At 38.3% G+C, this 7011-nt stretch overlaps 1 pseudogene; it reads left to right on the plus strand.

The window, feature by feature from the left end:
- The first annotated feature begins 639 nt into the window (after nucleotides 1–639).
- Nucleotides 640–1656, plus strand: LOC118348783 (annotated as a pseudogene).
- Nucleotides 1657–7011: the final 5355 nt, after the last annotated feature.

Genomic DNA, 7011 nt, shown 5'->3' on the forward strand with positions numbered 1-7011 from the left:
TCAAAGATATGTCAAATGACTCCACCCATACAACTATATATGGCCAACTTTAGCAAGCCCTCGTGTGGATTATGTGGGGTGCGGCTCCAGTCAGCTCATCATCAGCATAAATCTGGCCAGCCTTGTATTTTAAAGAGCCTTCATTAAGCCCACGTCGAGCAGTTCCTCTATTGTCCATCTGTACAAATGGTAAGAATATATAAAAAATCATGAGTCTTGCCTTGCAATTTTTAAAAATAAGTAGTATGATGTTGGATAACCGCTGCTCGAGAAGCAGGTAGAAGATAGCTTTTATCAATATGTTCGACAAAATGAGTGGACTATCCACTATCCACTCCAGACTTATGTTTGACACCTCAAAACATGTGGAGGATCAGGATTCCAGACGTTTAAGGTACGTGGCTGGCTATTGATTGTATTTTTTTTATGAATTTATTAGATTTACAATATCTAAGCAACACATCCAGTTTTGGACAGGGAAAGAAACCAGGAACAAAAAAACCTATATATCTATATATATAGGTTTTTTTTAAAGTCTTTTATATATATATATATATATATGCTTTCGCCTTGATCTGCATACATATCTATATATCTATATATCTATATATCTATATAGATATATATAGAACTCTCATTTCATTGTTACCCTGATCCTCTCCCTCCTTCTCCTTTCCAGCTTTCTCGTCCTTCAAATTCTTCCCTATATTTTAAACAACTTGAGTTTGATATCTCATTCTTGATTGAGAGATATGGGGGAAGAAGCTAAACAGGTGATATTTTTGTATTTTTCAAGTGTTTCTAATTCATTCCCATGCGTTTTGACTATTTTCGGGCTGCATTTAATTTGTTCTAATATTGGTTGATTGTTTTTTATTTGTATATGGTAGGAACAAGCTAAGGCAGAGGCTCAGCCATAGGAGAAGAAGATCAGAAAACAGAGGAGAAGAAGGATCAAGAGAAGCCATAGGAGAAGGAAGAGGCAAAACCACCATCTAATTTTTTTGTCTTGTACGTGGACTTGCATTGTGTTGGATGTGCCAAGAAGATTGAGACTTTATAATGGGAATTAGAGGTTCCTCTCTCTCTCTCTCTCTCTTTCTCCACCCCCCCCCAAATTTTATTTGTATATTTAATCCTGTTTATGGATGGTATCAGGAGTGGAGGGGGTTGAGGTAGACATGGCTAAAAAGAAATAAGTGACCATAAAGGGAATAGTGGAGCCTCAAGCTGTGTGCATGAAAATCATGAAACTCCCAAATTACTAGAACCAAAGTCCTATCCCCATTGCCAGCATCTGAGGGTGAACCCATCCTAGAAGTTGGAGCTTCTGGGGCCTAATGCAGTATCTTTACTTAGAACTGTTGAAAAAAGTAAAAAATTAAACAATGGAAGTTCACTTTTTTGCCAATATTCTTAACTCGCATCATGTATGTGGTTTTGTGCTCTAGGTTTCTGGATTAATAACAGTGGAACTCATTGTTATTAATGAGTTCCACTGTGAGGCCTGTGCTGAACAACTTAAGAGGAAGATACTCAAAATGAGAGGTACTATATATATACGTCGTTGATCATGAGGAGGGTATGAAGAGAATGATGTACTATTACGAGCCAGTCTATGTGATGGAACGAATCCCACCCCCTCAGCTCTTCAGCGATGAGGGTCCCAATGCATGTTGCATTTCATAATTAATTAGTAGTGTTATCATCATTAACCACTGGAAGGTGGCAAAAGTATATACTTCACTTGTAAAACTAAAATCAGGCACAACCCTTTCTAAAATATTACTCACCGTAGGGATCATATCTTCACTATATCCACCAGTCTAGAAAGTAGAAACAAACACTACTTTCTGCGCACCAACCCACAGGGACAAAAAGAAAATAATAACAGTAGAAGCTCAACATGGTGATCTACTTACTGCAACAACATTTACAAGTGATGTCTTTCCAGCATTCTGAAGGCCTATCAAAGATAGCTCCATTTCTTGCTTAAAAAAGAGGCTGCAATCACATGTATAATAGGAAAATGTCAATGAATTCTAAACAAATGGTCCATCAATGCCACTCAAAAAAAAAAAAATTTGAAAAGTTTGAGGATTCCAAATATTCTTGGTAAAAGTAGTGAAGAGATTCAAGGGGCAATCAAATATACTCTGAAAGACAGAGTATATTTAGCTTAATGGCTAATGCACTAGATTTATAGGCTTCAAAGGGATACCTATGGGGTGGCTCGGGATGAGTTTAGGTATCATATACTTAAGTGCAGCGAAGTGTGCACAGGCCTCTAAATTGGTGGTTTCTTGGGGTTTTATAAACAGAGTTTGTCAGATATATGGAAAAGAAAAACGATTAGGCTCTAGTAGCTGGGATAAAATATGGCATTGTAAAGGGTGAGAAACTTAGACATCATGGATGAGTATCTATCCCTACAACAAGGGTGAGGTTCACAAGCCATATCCTTAAAATAATGAGAAATGTTAGTAAGGTGAAGCTTCTGCATGATGTTCTGATATTTTTAACATACAAGAGAAATATGGATGCTATGTTGCAAAACATGTAGGATGAACTGAAGACATAATCTTTTTTACATTTGTTACACTTCGAAACGACTAATAAAGCAAAGACTTGCATGATTAATTCGGACATGAGAGTTGAGCTGGGGAGGATGAGTTAGGTCCATGCCAGTCCCCAAAGGCAAAATTTTTCCATGGAAGGAAATACGGGGCACTAGTGCTTCTACTATGATTAGATGCAAAATGATTAATAATATATATCATTTCCCATATCTTTATATGATATTATAGATCATACCTGCTAGCTTATATATATATATATATATATATATATATAAGCTAGCATTGCTGATATTGACCATGCATTTAGTCAATCTGAATGATTAAACCTAATATCTGCACATATACTGCTTTGGTAAATGCATTTTTGCTAGGGAAGGACTTTCTGCGAAAGCGGAAGAGATATTTGAGCAGCTGCAAGAGGCTGCTCAAATATGATAATTTGTCAAGGAAGAGGCCCAAGATATATACCCTCTTCCTCGTAAAAATGAAAAATAGTAGAATATGCATTAATGTGAGAAATATTAAAGGGAAATTGCAACGCCTTACAAATTACGCTTTCGCAGTAACACTCCTACTTAGCAAACCATAACAAATTGTACATAAAATTATAGATTACCATGATTGCGTTTCCAATCAATGCTTATTCTAATCCAATAATTCTCTATACACCCAAACCATAGCATCAATACACCACAATGTGGTCCAACCCTCCAAGCCTTTTAAGCTATACAGATTCCATAATGTTATTACACAAATGGTCAGCTCAATGAGAGAGAGAGAGAGATCAGTGCATAAGTAGTCATATTTATGCGAATTTTATGAGCGACAAAGCTAGTTAAACTACATTATAAGTGTAGAGGATCAATTTCATTTTACACGGGAAAAAAATAAAACACAAGTTCTAAGTAAACTTTTACAGAGCAGGGAAAAGGTGTCGGAACTTACTCTCTCTCTCTAGCCTTAAGCTTCTCTTCCAACACAAGTAATTCCTTCTCCTTCATCTCAAGGAAGCTCCTCAAAATGTCAGCCTTCTGTGATTCAAATATATCAAAAAAAATAAAAGTTGATTATATTAGAAACTATCAATGAATTATTCATCGGGTTTGGAAAACAAAGTTGCTAGAAATATATTTAACACTTCACTTGTACAAGTACATTTTATATAATTCCTCCAAATGATACTAACCTCATTGGGGCCATGAGAGATCCAAGAGATCCCCGGTGTAGACATAGATCCAAGATTTATATAAATATATATAATACTATATATATATTTATATATATATAGCCCAGTGTCGTATAGAGTAAGTACAAAAACCACCCAAAGACACAACACATCGACACCCTTGAGAAGCCCCTTTGTGCCCTTTTATACAGTAAGTACAAAAACCTCATGCCTCCCCGGTATCACAAAAAACCACCCAAAAAATGTGCCCTTTTATGAGAAGCCCCTTATGGGCGGGGGGAATCGTTACACTGAGTCTGTCGAACTGACTCAGTGAACGACGGGAAAGCCCTAAAGAAAGACTGCATCACTTTGTCATTTTCTATCTGATGCTCCCTCAGCTCCCGCATCTCTGTCCTCATTGCATCCAGCTGACTCTTGTAAGCTTCAGCATCCTTCTTATATTGCTCAGCATCCTTCTTATATTGTTCAGCATCTTTCTTGTGCTTTTCAGCCTCAGACATGTATTGTTGCATTTCAACTTTGTCACGTTGTCTACTTGACTCGGGGATGACCATTTCCCCAAGTCCCCGTGCATATCCAGGTCGATGGCCAAGAACCTCCCTAAAGACAGTCGCTGCTGCCTCATCACTACGTTGCTCTGGTCCTAGGCCATCCAACCTACCCTGCATCTCCTTCTGCACATTGAATGAAATGAGCGATTATTAACAAATAATCAGCTAGTGCTATATTAAGGCATGCACGACAGTATAGAAAGAAACATAGATCCCAACGGCTGTTTCTGCACTACTCACATAAGTACTTTCTGTAGCATCGGTGACAAATGCATTCTTTTTCTTCGACCAACGCGTCTCTTTGTAGAAGTCGACCAAATTCCCATTCTCATTGCGCTGTCATTTGTATGAACCATGTGACATTTGAACAACAAAGCTATGAGTAACCACCTTTAGTGATAGTAAAGTAATATTGTCACTAAAATCTCCAAGTAAAGTGCATTTTTACTATTCTATTTAAAATTAAAAGATTGTTTTCCCTTAGACATACCTTTTGCTCAAGTAATCGGACGAATGATTTTCGTCCTGATGTGTGATTAATGGCCTGCTTGTTTCGGTTCTCTCGATTTTGAGCTGATATTTTCTGTCATACACAATAGGGAACAATTACTTATAATAGACAACGTACATTTTTCCACCACAATATTTAGACATATTAAATATATACATACTATATGGTTGTATGTGAGAAAGAGTATCTGTACCTTGAAGGCATCGCTGCCCCACCTTTCACACAACTTCGCCCATACAATGGGGTCCACCAGACTAGTTCCATTAGCCAACGCTTCTGCGTGGCTTCCATAGGATTCATAAATCTTGTGCAAGTCATGGTGGAAGGAGTTGAAGCGCTTACGTAAGGCCTTTGTCACCGTCAATCGGTGGTTTTCGCGATCCCAGTCCAACACAAAGTCACTCTACATAAGGCAGCATGCAAACAATCAATGTGTCATCTCGTTATTTAGGCGATGATTATACTACATAAACAACACCCCAAACAAGGACAATGAAATTTTTTACTTACCCGAACACGGTCAATGAGCTCCTCTTTAATCGCTGGTTGCACATCCGACCAGCGCTTGTAACTCATGTCACAGTATTGTTTCACAATCCATGATACTCGTGTTGTGAACATAGAAGCGTGTTCACAACATGGGGCTGTCTCACCATCGTTTATCTTCAGCATCACTTTCCCGTTCTTCCTTAGCTTGTCAAAGAAAATGCATCTAGATGGCCCTCGAGTTCGTCTCCTCTGTTCTTGCGTTCCTTCGGTCTCCACTGGGGCATCTGCAGCTGTATTTTAAGGTACAATACATTAGTATTTTAAAGTGGAATATTCACACTTAATAACACATTCAAACATGCTAATGCTTTCAAAATTAACGTATTGGAAAAACATGCACCAGTTTGTTCTCCAGTAGGTGATTGTTCCCCAGCAGTATTTGGTTGGGGTTCTTGAATAGGTTGTGGCGCGTGAGTTGCCACAACGCATGGTGGGGGACTTGGGGGCTGTGTTGAGTCATCCGAGGAGGATTGATTACACTCCTCCGTGCTATGATATGAAGATAATTTCGCACCGCGTGGTCGGCAGTGATGAGCTGAGTATGGGATATAACGCCTTCCACCTCGAAGGCCTCGAAGTCTGCCTCCACCTCTTGAACTGGGTCCCGGCTGATTACCTGCACGAGTACAAGTTAATAACATAGTGGGATAAAATTGATGCCCTAATTGATACAAAATAATCGCAATATTCACAGACAAGTTCGTAAACAAGCAAATTTATCTACCATTTTCAGTTACTTTTATGTAGACTAACCCTTACACTATGAGACTTGAAATAGACAAACGAATAACTGAGAGTCGGCCGTATATATACCTTGATACGGCATAGTGCATCCCAGTTGACACAGCCTCCCAATATTGAACGTAACCTGAAGCAAATTAAATCACATGTTAGATACTATTTAATTTAGGTATAGATGTTGTAAAACTTGAATACTACTCTCAAGATTGTTTGCTACTTGCATAATATAAAAATATGAGTTTGCATAATAAGTAGTTCGAGCCAGGTAAAATGATTTTCTTCATGGTAGTAAGAAAATAAATCAAAACATATATTTCACCCAAACTCATATTGAACTGTTTATATACACATACCAATTTCAAAGTCAATCTCATATTGTCAGATGTCTATATACACATGGAAATTTCGAACAAGAATTCTAATATCTCAACCTTAAATGAACGAAGTTCCTGGGTTATATTTATAGGTCGCCAGACTCATCAGATGTTGTGTGCCCATCCTCATCTGAATGTTCCCCCTCATTTGTTGATAGGTCCTCTTCATCTGAATATTCCCCCTCACTGGCCGCATTTCCAGACTCAGAAGTGATCATGTCATCATTGATAAAGCCTGTTGAATCTATGCGTTGACCAACCGGATCCATGATTTCTCGTGCATCTACATGGCTAGGTAGTATCTCAGGCCTATTCAGTTGAGTTGCCACTTGATCTGTGTTATCACACTGCACTGGTTCATAATAATATGATGGCTCATCTTCTTGATCGGCATCAAGAGTACTTGATTCCCCATCAAGTACTTCAAGAACTCTCGGCAGTGGCGGAATGTTGTATACATTCCTGTTTGCATAGTTCTGCACAACACCCCAATTCCCTTTCGCCCTTAAATCTCTTA

This window comes from Juglans regia, chromosome 6 (assembly GCF_001411555.2).
Source record: "Juglans regia cultivar Chandler chromosome 6, Walnut 2.0, whole genome shotgun sequence".
Lineage (NCBI taxonomy): Eukaryota > Viridiplantae > Streptophyta > Magnoliopsida > Fagales > Juglandaceae > Juglans > Juglans regia.